This window comes from Triticum aestivum, chromosome 5A (assembly GCF_018294505.1).
Source record: "Triticum aestivum cultivar Chinese Spring chromosome 5A, IWGSC CS RefSeq v2.1, whole genome shotgun sequence".
NCBI classification, from domain to species: Eukaryota; Viridiplantae; Streptophyta; class Magnoliopsida; order Poales; family Poaceae; genus Triticum; species Triticum aestivum.
In genome coordinates this window covers 259,916,146-259,926,941 of record NC_057806.1, presented here as the reverse complement: position 1 = coordinate 259,926,941, position 10,796 = coordinate 259,916,146, and the positions used below count along the sequence as shown (strand labels likewise).

The 10,796-nt window shown below is 42.8% G+C and overlaps 1 long non-coding RNA gene across 2 annotated transcripts; it reads right to left on the bottom strand.

Annotated features, from left to right (window-relative positions):
• Positions 1-7,328: 7,328 nt before the first annotated feature.
• Positions 7,329-10,470, bottom strand: LOC123102917 (uncharacterized). 2 transcript variants are annotated; one of them, XR_006449473.1, is made up of 5 exons: positions 10,093-10,470; positions 9,717-9,800; positions 9,443-9,635; positions 9,312-9,369; positions 7,329-8,843 (listed from the first exon to the last, which is right to left on the bottom strand). It is a non-coding gene; the product is annotated as an uncharacterized lncRNA (long non-coding RNA). The 2 variants fall into 2 exon arrangements; XR_006449474.1 differs by having other exon boundaries at positions 9,339-9,369.
• Positions 10,471-10,796: the final 326 nt, after the last annotated feature.

Genomic DNA, 10,796 nt, shown 5'->3' with positions numbered 1-10,796 from the left:
TTTCCTTCGATTTCGGATTTCTCTGCGTGCATGGGTTTAGTTCTCATTTATCCGGATCTTGCATTTCTCCTCTTTATGTGGCTATTTTTTACTGCTCTCGTATCTTTTTTTAGGCATCGTAGATCTTGTGTTGTAATTCTCTCCTAAAACATTTATGGATGTATACGTATGCAAATAAATCCTTGTAGTTATTTCTGTTGCGTCATCGCAGAGAACCATTGAATCCATGTTCACATTAAAAAAAAATCCTTATTTTAGTTGTCGACAAGCACGTATGGTAACAAATTTGTTAGAGTAGAACGAGAGAAGTAATGAAAACTGTGTATCCTTTATTAGATGAGATCTGCTATTTATACAAAGGGAAGAGACACCACTAGGAAGGCGTCTGTTCAGGGAGGTGCCTATTCGGCAGGGAACCGACGCGGCAGATGCAACTGCCTGCGGTTAGTGAAAGCAGGGATTATCCCATAATTAACAATCATTAATTAATCCTAACACTCCCCCTAATCAATGCTTGATTATGAGCAGACTTCATCTTGATAAAGATTCTCCTTGAAAACCCTGTGGAAAAAATGTAAGGAGATACGAGTTTGATATGTTGCTAAAACTCCTTCAAACCCGGTGGGAAAAATAAGGAGAAAATGGTACAACATATATTGGTCATTGTCTCTTTTAACTCAATACGAGAAAACTCATAGAGTTTAGAGGACAATAAATATGTCGTATATACTTTCCCAAAAACCCGGTGGGGAAAACAGAAAGTATGACATATGATCTCATGTTGATATTACCTCATTAAAAACCTTTATGAGAACCTGTATAGTAAACTCATGAAGGGAAAAAGAGTATAATATGATGCATTGAATAGGAACAACTTAGGAAGATACCCCCTTGATTCTTGCAAATTCCAAAGCCGTCACCTACCAATTCCATGAACATGTTTCTGGAATGTAAAAGTTGGTAGAGACTTGGTGAACAAATTAGTTGCATGATTTGACTTGCAAGATATGCAATATAAAGATATTGCTTATTAGTAACATGTTTGCATCCGGGCAACACAAGCAACATTATCATTGAGATAATGGTTGGTGGATGTTGCCATGAGGTATGTTTCGAAGACTCTTCATGAGGGGGCTACCACACCTAGTAGGAACACTAAGCTTGTCTATGATCTGACATAGTGGGGATCTGATCGATGTATCCAATGATATCGGTGTTCACATTTCTGTGAAACTGAAAAACCAGGACAAGATGTTTGATGCCTTTGGAGATATCAAAGATATTCTTGAGTACCAACCAATTGTGTTTGGTGGATCCAATGGCATTATGGAACATTGAGTCCCAATATCTCATTTCCATCATCTCTTGGTCTAAATAGACCTTTCTCTATGTCTAGAGAATGAACTACCATGAGAGTTATGGATGGATAAGATTTGTCCACAATGAATTTCTCCAATATATTATGGATATAGACAACATAGTATACCATAATGTATGAATGAAGATGCTCAAGTTGTAGTAATAACGAGCGTTATTTTGGTTTACCCAAATCCTTCATTTTAAAGTCCGGCACTTAGATGATTACATATGTCGTCATTGCAGACACATAACACATGGATAATCATCATGGTAGGAGTAATCCTTGAGTATAAGGATCTCACTACGTCGGTTGTACCATATTTACCGACAACAATAAGTCGTATGGTGGCTTACCGAATTTACACAATGTATGTTGCATTTTGTATTTCGATTCAGAATTGAGATTCCATCGGAAATCAATCATATATGTCTGAATCTAGTGATCCACATGGATATGTAATCACTACATCTATCAACTGCAGAGATAGATGATTTTGAATCGCCAATGATATAAGTTATCAGAATGAGATTCCACCTCCGGAGAATAGTTGGGTGTCTGCGTGAACCCTTGCGCTACAATACTTGCTCTTTGTTTCACCACCTGGTTGTTTTCAATTCTGTTTCCAGAAGAAAACTGGTGTAGGTATTGCTTATGAATACCTTCCCATTATTGAGCAAGATCATTTCTACCTAGATTATACCCTTTGCTTGAGTTCAGTCCGAGTGTTGATCACACTTTGCCATGGCTATGGTCTTTGGATCTGAATCATTTGTAAGGTTTTGCAATCTAGTTGAGAAATGTATGTCGACAATTGTAGACTTCCGGTTATATGTTTCTCCAGAATCTATATATCAATATATAGTTGATGGAAATATCGTTACCCATAGTGACTTCTCATGATTTCCCAATGCGGTTGAGTCGGGTATTCCGATGTCCCAGTCATTTTGTGCACTATGACCTGGGTTGGTGGAGGTTTCTCGTCCACTGGGTGTATACTACCCATCAGGTGTCTGTCAACTTGAAGTTGACTTGCATTTACTGATTCACAGGCCTTGACATCCTTGCTCGCGAGAAGCTGAATCCTAATGTACTATTGCTGTACTTCTCCCCCTGTTGCTTTGAATGGGGAGTTGAGTGGTTTTAGTTGGTACCTCCACTCTTTCCGGCATATTTTTCAGGATTGTAGGATTGTATGACACCTTTATAGTCAGTAAATGAATCTGGCAGGTTATTTGCAATGTGTTGCAAATCTTCTGAACGCATGGTTCAGATCTTTGAGTACATGGATTTGAGGCAGAAATGTGTTGAACATTCCACTAATTTCCTGGCATTCTTTATGGTAATTGAAATCTCCCCCTAATGCCTGGAAATGTTCCTCATTGAATTAGCATACTGGCCTTGAATAGCTCCCCATGCGAGGGGCTTGAGGTATTGACGGAAATACAGTTATTCCTCACATAGATCCCAACTATATGTTGAGGGGCCAATGATGTATGCCGGGTGGTGATATCGGTATGCAACTTCAAAGTAAAGATAATGAAATGAGCTTTAACTCTTTGGATATGATTCTACCAAACCATTTTGAGTCTAGACATTAGGACAAATTGCTAAACTTCAATCCAAGGGCCATAGAGAAGGCACTCAAGGAGAATTATGCAATGTTATCCATTTTGATTTGCTTGAAATCGATGTCAGGATAATGAGCCAATGGTTTCGTGTGAATAAAGCACACACTTAAGACCATCATGTAGATATGTCTTTTAGAACCATGGAATACCTGAATAGTCTAGTCAATGGATGGGAAGAGCCACTTACCTCAACTTGATGCATTCAAGGAGTCTGAGTGGTTCAGCGTAGACTTTAAGGTGTGCGAGCCTTAAAATTAGCTTCCCTGTGTCACTTGTAGTGCATATAAAATTCAAATGTTGTTAGAATTTAGCATCATAATAATCATAAACTATTGGAATTGCTGATAGTTTCGGTTTCAACCCAATGTCTCGATGACCAAGGCGAGTATGCCAAGTTTTCATGTACAAGACATTTTGGAAAACTATCTTGGGCGCAACATGTGCTACGGGTTTTGTAGTATGTGTAATACAATCCAGATGATACATAGAGAATGTGCTTGCCATATCCGTTGCATATGGTAAAGAGAATGTATTTCCCTTTCTTGTCATCATAAGTTTCACTATGGAAACCATTTTGACGAATATCTCTATAGCTTAGTAGGGTACGAGTTAAACTTGGGAAGCAATGAAGCATCCCTGCATTACTCGAGTACCCACAGGGATAGTAAATATGACTCGAGTTGAGCCAACAAATACCTCATCGCGTCTAGCGATTTTAAAATATCTCATTTATCTCAATGAGAGTGGAAACATTGGACTTCCCTGAGTATAGAGTTTGTGGTGCATATGTCCACAAGGCACATATCATTTTTCATTGGATTGACTCCCGTAGAAATCTATATATAGACATGAAGATTCTCAATATGAAAATCACTGTCAGATATATAGACATACAAATGTATTTGTACCAAAGTGCTGATACAATATATTGTGATATACAATATATGACGATGACAACAATACTTGTGTTGTTGTTACAACATCGTAAATGGACATTAATTATACTGACCACTCAGGAGATTGAAAGACTATTCATAGTCTCCAAACATGTCGGTTGAGGCATATTCAACCATCACATTCTCCATGCTAATAGGGTCCCGTCACAGCCGGTGATGTTGGATTGAAGGTTGAAGTAAGATTCAAACCTTCTCCCTTGAGGTTCATTGTATCACAGGAATTGCTGATACAGAATAACCAGATGCTGATATCTGAATCTAATGCCTTATGATTTATAAGACATCATTTTCTGTTAGCGGTGTGATCCTGACCAGAGGTGAAATCAGGATTGCACACATTATCTCATGAGACACAAGAGCGATCATGATGTCCATGGTCCAGATAGGGCAGTGGTGGCCATTGAGGGCGAATGCCTCAAACTCTATAGCCATATGTTACCTCTATGGGTAAACCAGAGATAATTAATTTACAACCAGTAAATTAAAGACCATCATGGTTGATGTTGTAATGAACTTAGCAAAATCAGTGGGTATTTCAAGAAGTTATCTTGAAACCATTAGTGTGAATTTCAAATTGCTAAATATGACACCTTGAAGATAATCTTCAAAATGGAGTAGATCTCGCAGCACTAGAGAGTATAATCTCATGAAATCAGTAGATACTCACTCGTAATGCCTTATGTCATGACTTAGCAAAATGTGTGGGAGAGCACTTTGTAAAGCAATTATAATGTCAAAATGACAAAATATAGGCTTTAACAGTAGTCATTGATAATCTGCAAACGGCAGTAGATCTATATGACTACCTTGTGATCTCAATACATTAATTTGAAGAAATCACCTTGAATTTTGCATTCTTATTTGCAAGAAATTAAAAATCTCAATTGCAAATAGATGTATTAATCTCGACATGTAGCTAACATGGAGATATATACATTCCGGAATACATCATACTCAACAGAAATACACTACTATTGTAATGAATAGTAATGATGTTGCAAACTTGATGTTCAAGTGAAAAACTTGAATTGTATAGACCTCAAATTAAATGAGATGATCTTGTATCAAGTTGCAAGATAATTCAGCAAAGTGAATTAATATTTTGCAAGAGAAAATTAATCTCAATCGCAATAAGATTGTTTTGCGAGAAAAAAAAATTCTCAATCGCAAACCAGTAGCGTAGAGGTACTGAAATTATCTTTGCAAGAGATGAAAAATCTCAATTGCGAATGAACATAATTAATCTCAACACGTGATAAACGTGGAAATATATTACATCAACTTAAGATCTGAAATACCTTGGTACTCAACAGAAAACAGTACAAAAATATATGTACTGATTTTAACAGGAATGAAATCACTGGTAGGAGTGTGTTGGAACACTAATAATCTGCTACTGTGCTCAATCAGAGAAGCAAGTACTCATGGAGTAGCAAATAAAGCAACGCCTGCCGGTTGCCTAAATTTCCACCGCATGCACATGGCCACGCAAGCGAGAAAGTCCAGTCGATCGAAAAGATAAGGAGAGAGAAAGGGAAAGAAATCCCCAGCGAGTCGATCCCCAATCCTCACAAGACTGAAACAGGCAGAGACTCCCACGGCTGGCCGACCGGCCGTATCATTAGAGAGCGAAGATGTTGTTGTCGTCGGGGCCAAAGGCCAGGGCCGCATCAAGCCCTAAGGCCGATGAATCGCACGGGAGGGAGCCGCGCACCGCATCCATCGCCATTGACAGCCAACAATTAAATAACCACACTGGCTGCTGGTGCCTTATTTCCATCGCATGCACGTGTAGCTGCTAGAGGTTTGATTCCCTCGCTCCCTGCCACACACACACGCGGACATGCCACATATTGCTCCCAGCCTGGTGAAGAGATAAGGAGAACGACCGAGGGGAAAATTCCCCAATCGATTGACCCCATCCCCGCCCGAGACAGGAACAGATAGAGAGGACACGGCTGACGGCCACCACAGCGGCGTTCACCGGTGGCGAGAGGTGCTCCCGCTGCCCTCGTCCTCGTCCGAGGAAACTCCAGGGAGCAGGGTGCTCGGCGCAAGGTCATTCGCGAGCCCGAGCGCCGCTGGACTCCATGTGCCAGCGCGGCCGGAGCGGTTGCTCGAAGGCGGGCTCGTCAGGGGCACGCCGAGGGCCAGAAGACGTCGGCGAGCGTCTATGCGCGGCGAAGGCGGAGGAGTTGCGGACGTCGGGGATGGCAAGTCCGGTGGTGCGACGTCGGCGACGACCATGGTGCTAGTGGAACCTCTCACGCCAGAGCCGAAGGCAGAAGGCGGAGGCTCCGGTCAGCGCGGACACGAAGGCGAGCGTGTCACCGTCATGAACTTGCACTTGATGTGTGGCCGGGATGTGCGCCATCGTCAGCAGCATCGGGAGCGGCGCGCCGCCATCGGCCTCTACAACCGCCGGGGTCGGATGCTGCAGCGGCGCGTCCCCAACTTCTTCATCGTCGATGACGACGGTTCCCTCCTCCTGAGGCGCCGCGACGACCGGATCGGCCACCACAAAGTCGTGGTGATACAGGGGCATACTACCCAGCCATGCGCCGAGCACCAGAACGGAGGCGGCGCGGAGCCGCCAGCGCCGGGTCGATGTTCTCATCGGCCTCGAGCCTTGGTGCAGCCGGACCGGCGGGAGGCCAGGCCGGCACATCGGGCTGTGGCGGCGCTGGCGCAGGTTGCGGCATGGTTGGTTCGACGGCCCCGCGCCGTTCCGATGGTGGCAACGAAGAACGCGGAAGCCGCGATGCGTTCCTGCACCGTGGCATTTTCTTTCTCACCTCTGGCTTGTGGATCTTCTTGTTCCGGCGATCGCCGGAATCGATCGACTCGCTCAACGGCGAGCGTGCTATATTAGATGAGATCTGCTATTTATACAAAGGGAAGAGACACCAATAGGAAGGCGTCTGTTCAGGGAGGGTGCCTATTCGGCAGGGAACCGACGCGGCAGATGCAACTGCCTGCGGTTAGTGAAAGCAGGGATTATCCCATAATTAACAATCATTAATTAATCCTAACAAAATTTAACCCTCCTTTTTGCGAATAAAATCAATCCTCTTTAATAAAGAAATAATGGAGGTTTGTTGTCTACAATGACATGTACCTATAGATTTTAATTTGGTAGAGTATAGAATCTCATTAAAGACCATGCCATGTTGAAAATATGTGTATTTTTTTGTAATCTCCCATTTCGCAAACTGACACAGAGACCCACTAAACACCATTTGTGCTTTGAAAAAAAATCATTTATCAGTAGCACTATTTGTCTACTACATGCTTCATAAAAGTGTTTTATTTGTTTATAAAATGTATATGATTGCTGCCCTTTGATAACCTGATACAACATGTAAGTAGCATCAACCACTGACATGAAAAGGAAAGTAAAATACTTCTGTTACTTTGAAAATGACCTCAGGCTCAACTCACACATGTCGTTAGTTGAGCTCATTGAGACTGAATTTCCTGACTGACCAATTACATCATCTCCACACTTCTGCTTCTATTCTTTCAACATGGACTGTTTACATGTGGCACACATTGTTGGCGCTTTTCAAATAAGCTAGCATGTGAAAAAGTAGCAGCACCAGTAAAGTAGAAAAGACCATCTAGTTACTGAACTGGTCGTGCATGTACAAAGCACATAAACACTGAATGTTCAACACCACAGACGCCCAAAGCTTTTCTCTTGTTCTGCCTCCAATGCGCCATGATCGATCGCTTTATCAAGATAGATACTGCACCCACGAACTACTGCCACAACCTCATCCATCCATGATACCCAGTGTGGTTTGAAAAAAAAACATTTATCAGTAGATGTAGTTTTGAAAGCAAGCACGTAAGGTAACTATTTCTAACCCCTCCGTATAAGAAAATTGAACGGAGGCTTGTGTCAGGGTAACCGAAGTTTAAAAAAAGGTGTTGTATGTGCTGGATTTCATGATTTAGGTCTTGGAAGACCTGAACAGGCAAGCATGGTATTGCAAGTAAGAAAATGTGAAACATTGCTAATAACGTGTCTCATTTACCAATAAGGGCTTTATTTTATACCAAAGTTTTAAGCAGCTACAGTTTACAATTCAAAAATGAAAATGGAAATACATATGGTTAATGTGGATGCAACAAAAGAGTTTTTTCTTAGAAGAAAAGACTGGACATGGAGAAACTTAGCAAGGTTTATGAACACAATACAAAGGCATGCAACACTCCCAAACTATTTGAATCCAGAACAGAGAATTGTACAGAAGGTATAACGATCCCCAGGATCTACAAAAGCTTATCATACAGACCACTTCATCTGAGTTGAAACATTATCAATCAAGCTTCATAAGATCTTTTCAACAACTCATGAAAAAAAGCGAAGACGATGAAACATGTGTTCTGTATAGTGTATACACATGTCTTTAAAAAGAGTTCCCTAAACCTTGTTTCACCGAAACAGAGAAGAGGCATGCCTAAAGCATATTCATGATAATGTAAAAAAAATCAGTTAGTAAGCTCGACAAAACAAATGGCAGTCTGTAACACCATTACATAGGGCAAAGGGACATTAGTTTGCCAGCATTGTTCAGTGATGCAGGGATAAGGGGAACATGACAATAATATACGTACATTCATAGCCAAAGGTAGACCACCCAAACAAGGGGAACATGACAAAGACATAAGATCAGTAGATTTTGCTAACTCTAGCACTAAACTAAATCACGAAGATCAGTAGGTCACTGCAAAAAAAGAATAAAGAATGCATGGATATACCTGTAGATATAAGGCAGACCTGTAGGTAGAACGACCGTCTTTCATAAGTCAGGAACAATGTTATGTATCTTAATTTTGCAATATGTTCCTGTGTAGGAAAGCTATAAAGAGAACCTGAATGCCTTGCGATACCTGGGAGAAAACAATATGGAAGCAGCATATTATAATATATATATGAGTACCAGCAAAAAATGGTATGTTGGTGGAACTATAGATCTTTTGTTGGTTTAAATAGATGCTGATTAAAAGCGCTAAACCCCATTTTCTTTATCATGGGCAGAAGTTAGAAACATAGGTTCAATGTATGGGAATGAATAACCTGACAAAAACATCTTTACCACGATAGTCTATAGAACACAGATTCATTATCTTATATAGTGAGCCTACAATGGATTTATGAGTGTCAGCACCAAGCTTTAGGCAAAGCATGTGAGCTTCAGAAGAGTTAACCAAGTAAAGCAGAAACTTCATATAATAATTTACAGAGAAGAGAATTATAATAAGCATGTTAAACTTTTGACATGCTCACTATGGTTGTCATATAGCATGGGGGTATCCTATAGAAACACAAAGAAGCTATTAAATGGCAAAGAAGATCACCAAGTACAGAAGGAACGATCAAAGCACCTTGTGTTCCACGCATGATTTTGAGGAATTCCTTCAAAAACAAAATCCAGGCGATTCATCAGTTTACATGTAGGAAAAGATTACTGGGAGGCAAGTAGAATTACCTTCTTTTCAACATATAGTGTGTAGATCTGGTTCGTTGGTGTAGTGTCCCGCAAGTATGATCGAAATGGTAGGTAGAACAAAGGTGTATGATCCACCAATCACCGCAGGCAATCGTGTACCAAAGAAACTCTGTAGAAGGGTGTTGATTCCAGTCAAAAACATCATTATCTGCATAACAACTGCCTTGTCGTCCTAACAAATTTAGAACACCATTAGTCACCAATCGATAGATTCAGTGCAAAGCAACAGAACACAGTAAACTTCTGATCTTACACTGTTTCCTCCCATCTGCGGAGCGAGTGCAGAACGTGATGTATAATCCAGCGCCAGATAGTGATGCCTCCGTCAATCAAATTCCTAGGAATTTTCTCCAGAAATAGACCGAGTTAATCACTCTGTTATACAAAAAGACCTAAAACACTATTGCCGAGCATCCACACTCGAACTAAAAACATCAATTCGTAGCTAATCCCGAAATACAAATAGTAATCCAACGAAACCAAGACACCGCATTCACCAAATATGGAGATCTGAAGATCGGAAGGAAGGCGGATGGCTAAACGCACACAACACACACACACACACGCACGCACGCACGCATCAAGCAGGGCAGGAGGACCAGGGAGAGCAGGGACTCGGAGGAAGTTACCTTGCCTGGACGGGATTCCTGACCGCAACGGTGGAGCTGATTCGCGGCGGCGACGGATGTGACTCGAGGCGGCAGCCAGGGTGACTCCAAGCGGCGGCTAGCGAATCCAGCCGGCGGCGGCGGCGAGGCCATGCGGGCGCCCTAGATCCAATCTGTCGCCCTGGTCTTGTCAATCGAGCGAATAGGGTTAGGAGTGGACTGAGCTCCACCGCTACGTAGTGTCGACGGCGTCCCTAACGGCGCATCAAAGGCGGCGGCGTTGGAGAGGAGGGAGCGGAGAGGAGATGAGGTGGAGGGGCGCGGGCTTGAGGGCAGCGACGTGGGAGAGGAGGGAGCAGGGAGGAGACGATGCGGAGAGTTGGCGGAACCCTCACGTTTCGGAGGATGGGCGCGGTGCGCGGGCGGATGGGATTGGTGAATCCCGACAGGAACGAGACGCGCACGCAGCCAGTGCCACCGACGAACGGGACCAGGAGCAGCGCCGGCCCACCCGTCATCGCTATAGAACATACGTGGGTGCATACGCATCGGTCTATCCTGCGCAACTGGTCCCCGTACCGCATGACGCGGGCAGCGCGCGAGGAGTGGGCCCCGGGCGCGTTTGACCCGGGAATGCGACGCGACGGAGGAGGCAAGGCGCACATTCCCAGTGTTTCACGGTGTACAGGTGCTAAAGATGTCACATAGGCAGAAATATGATGTGG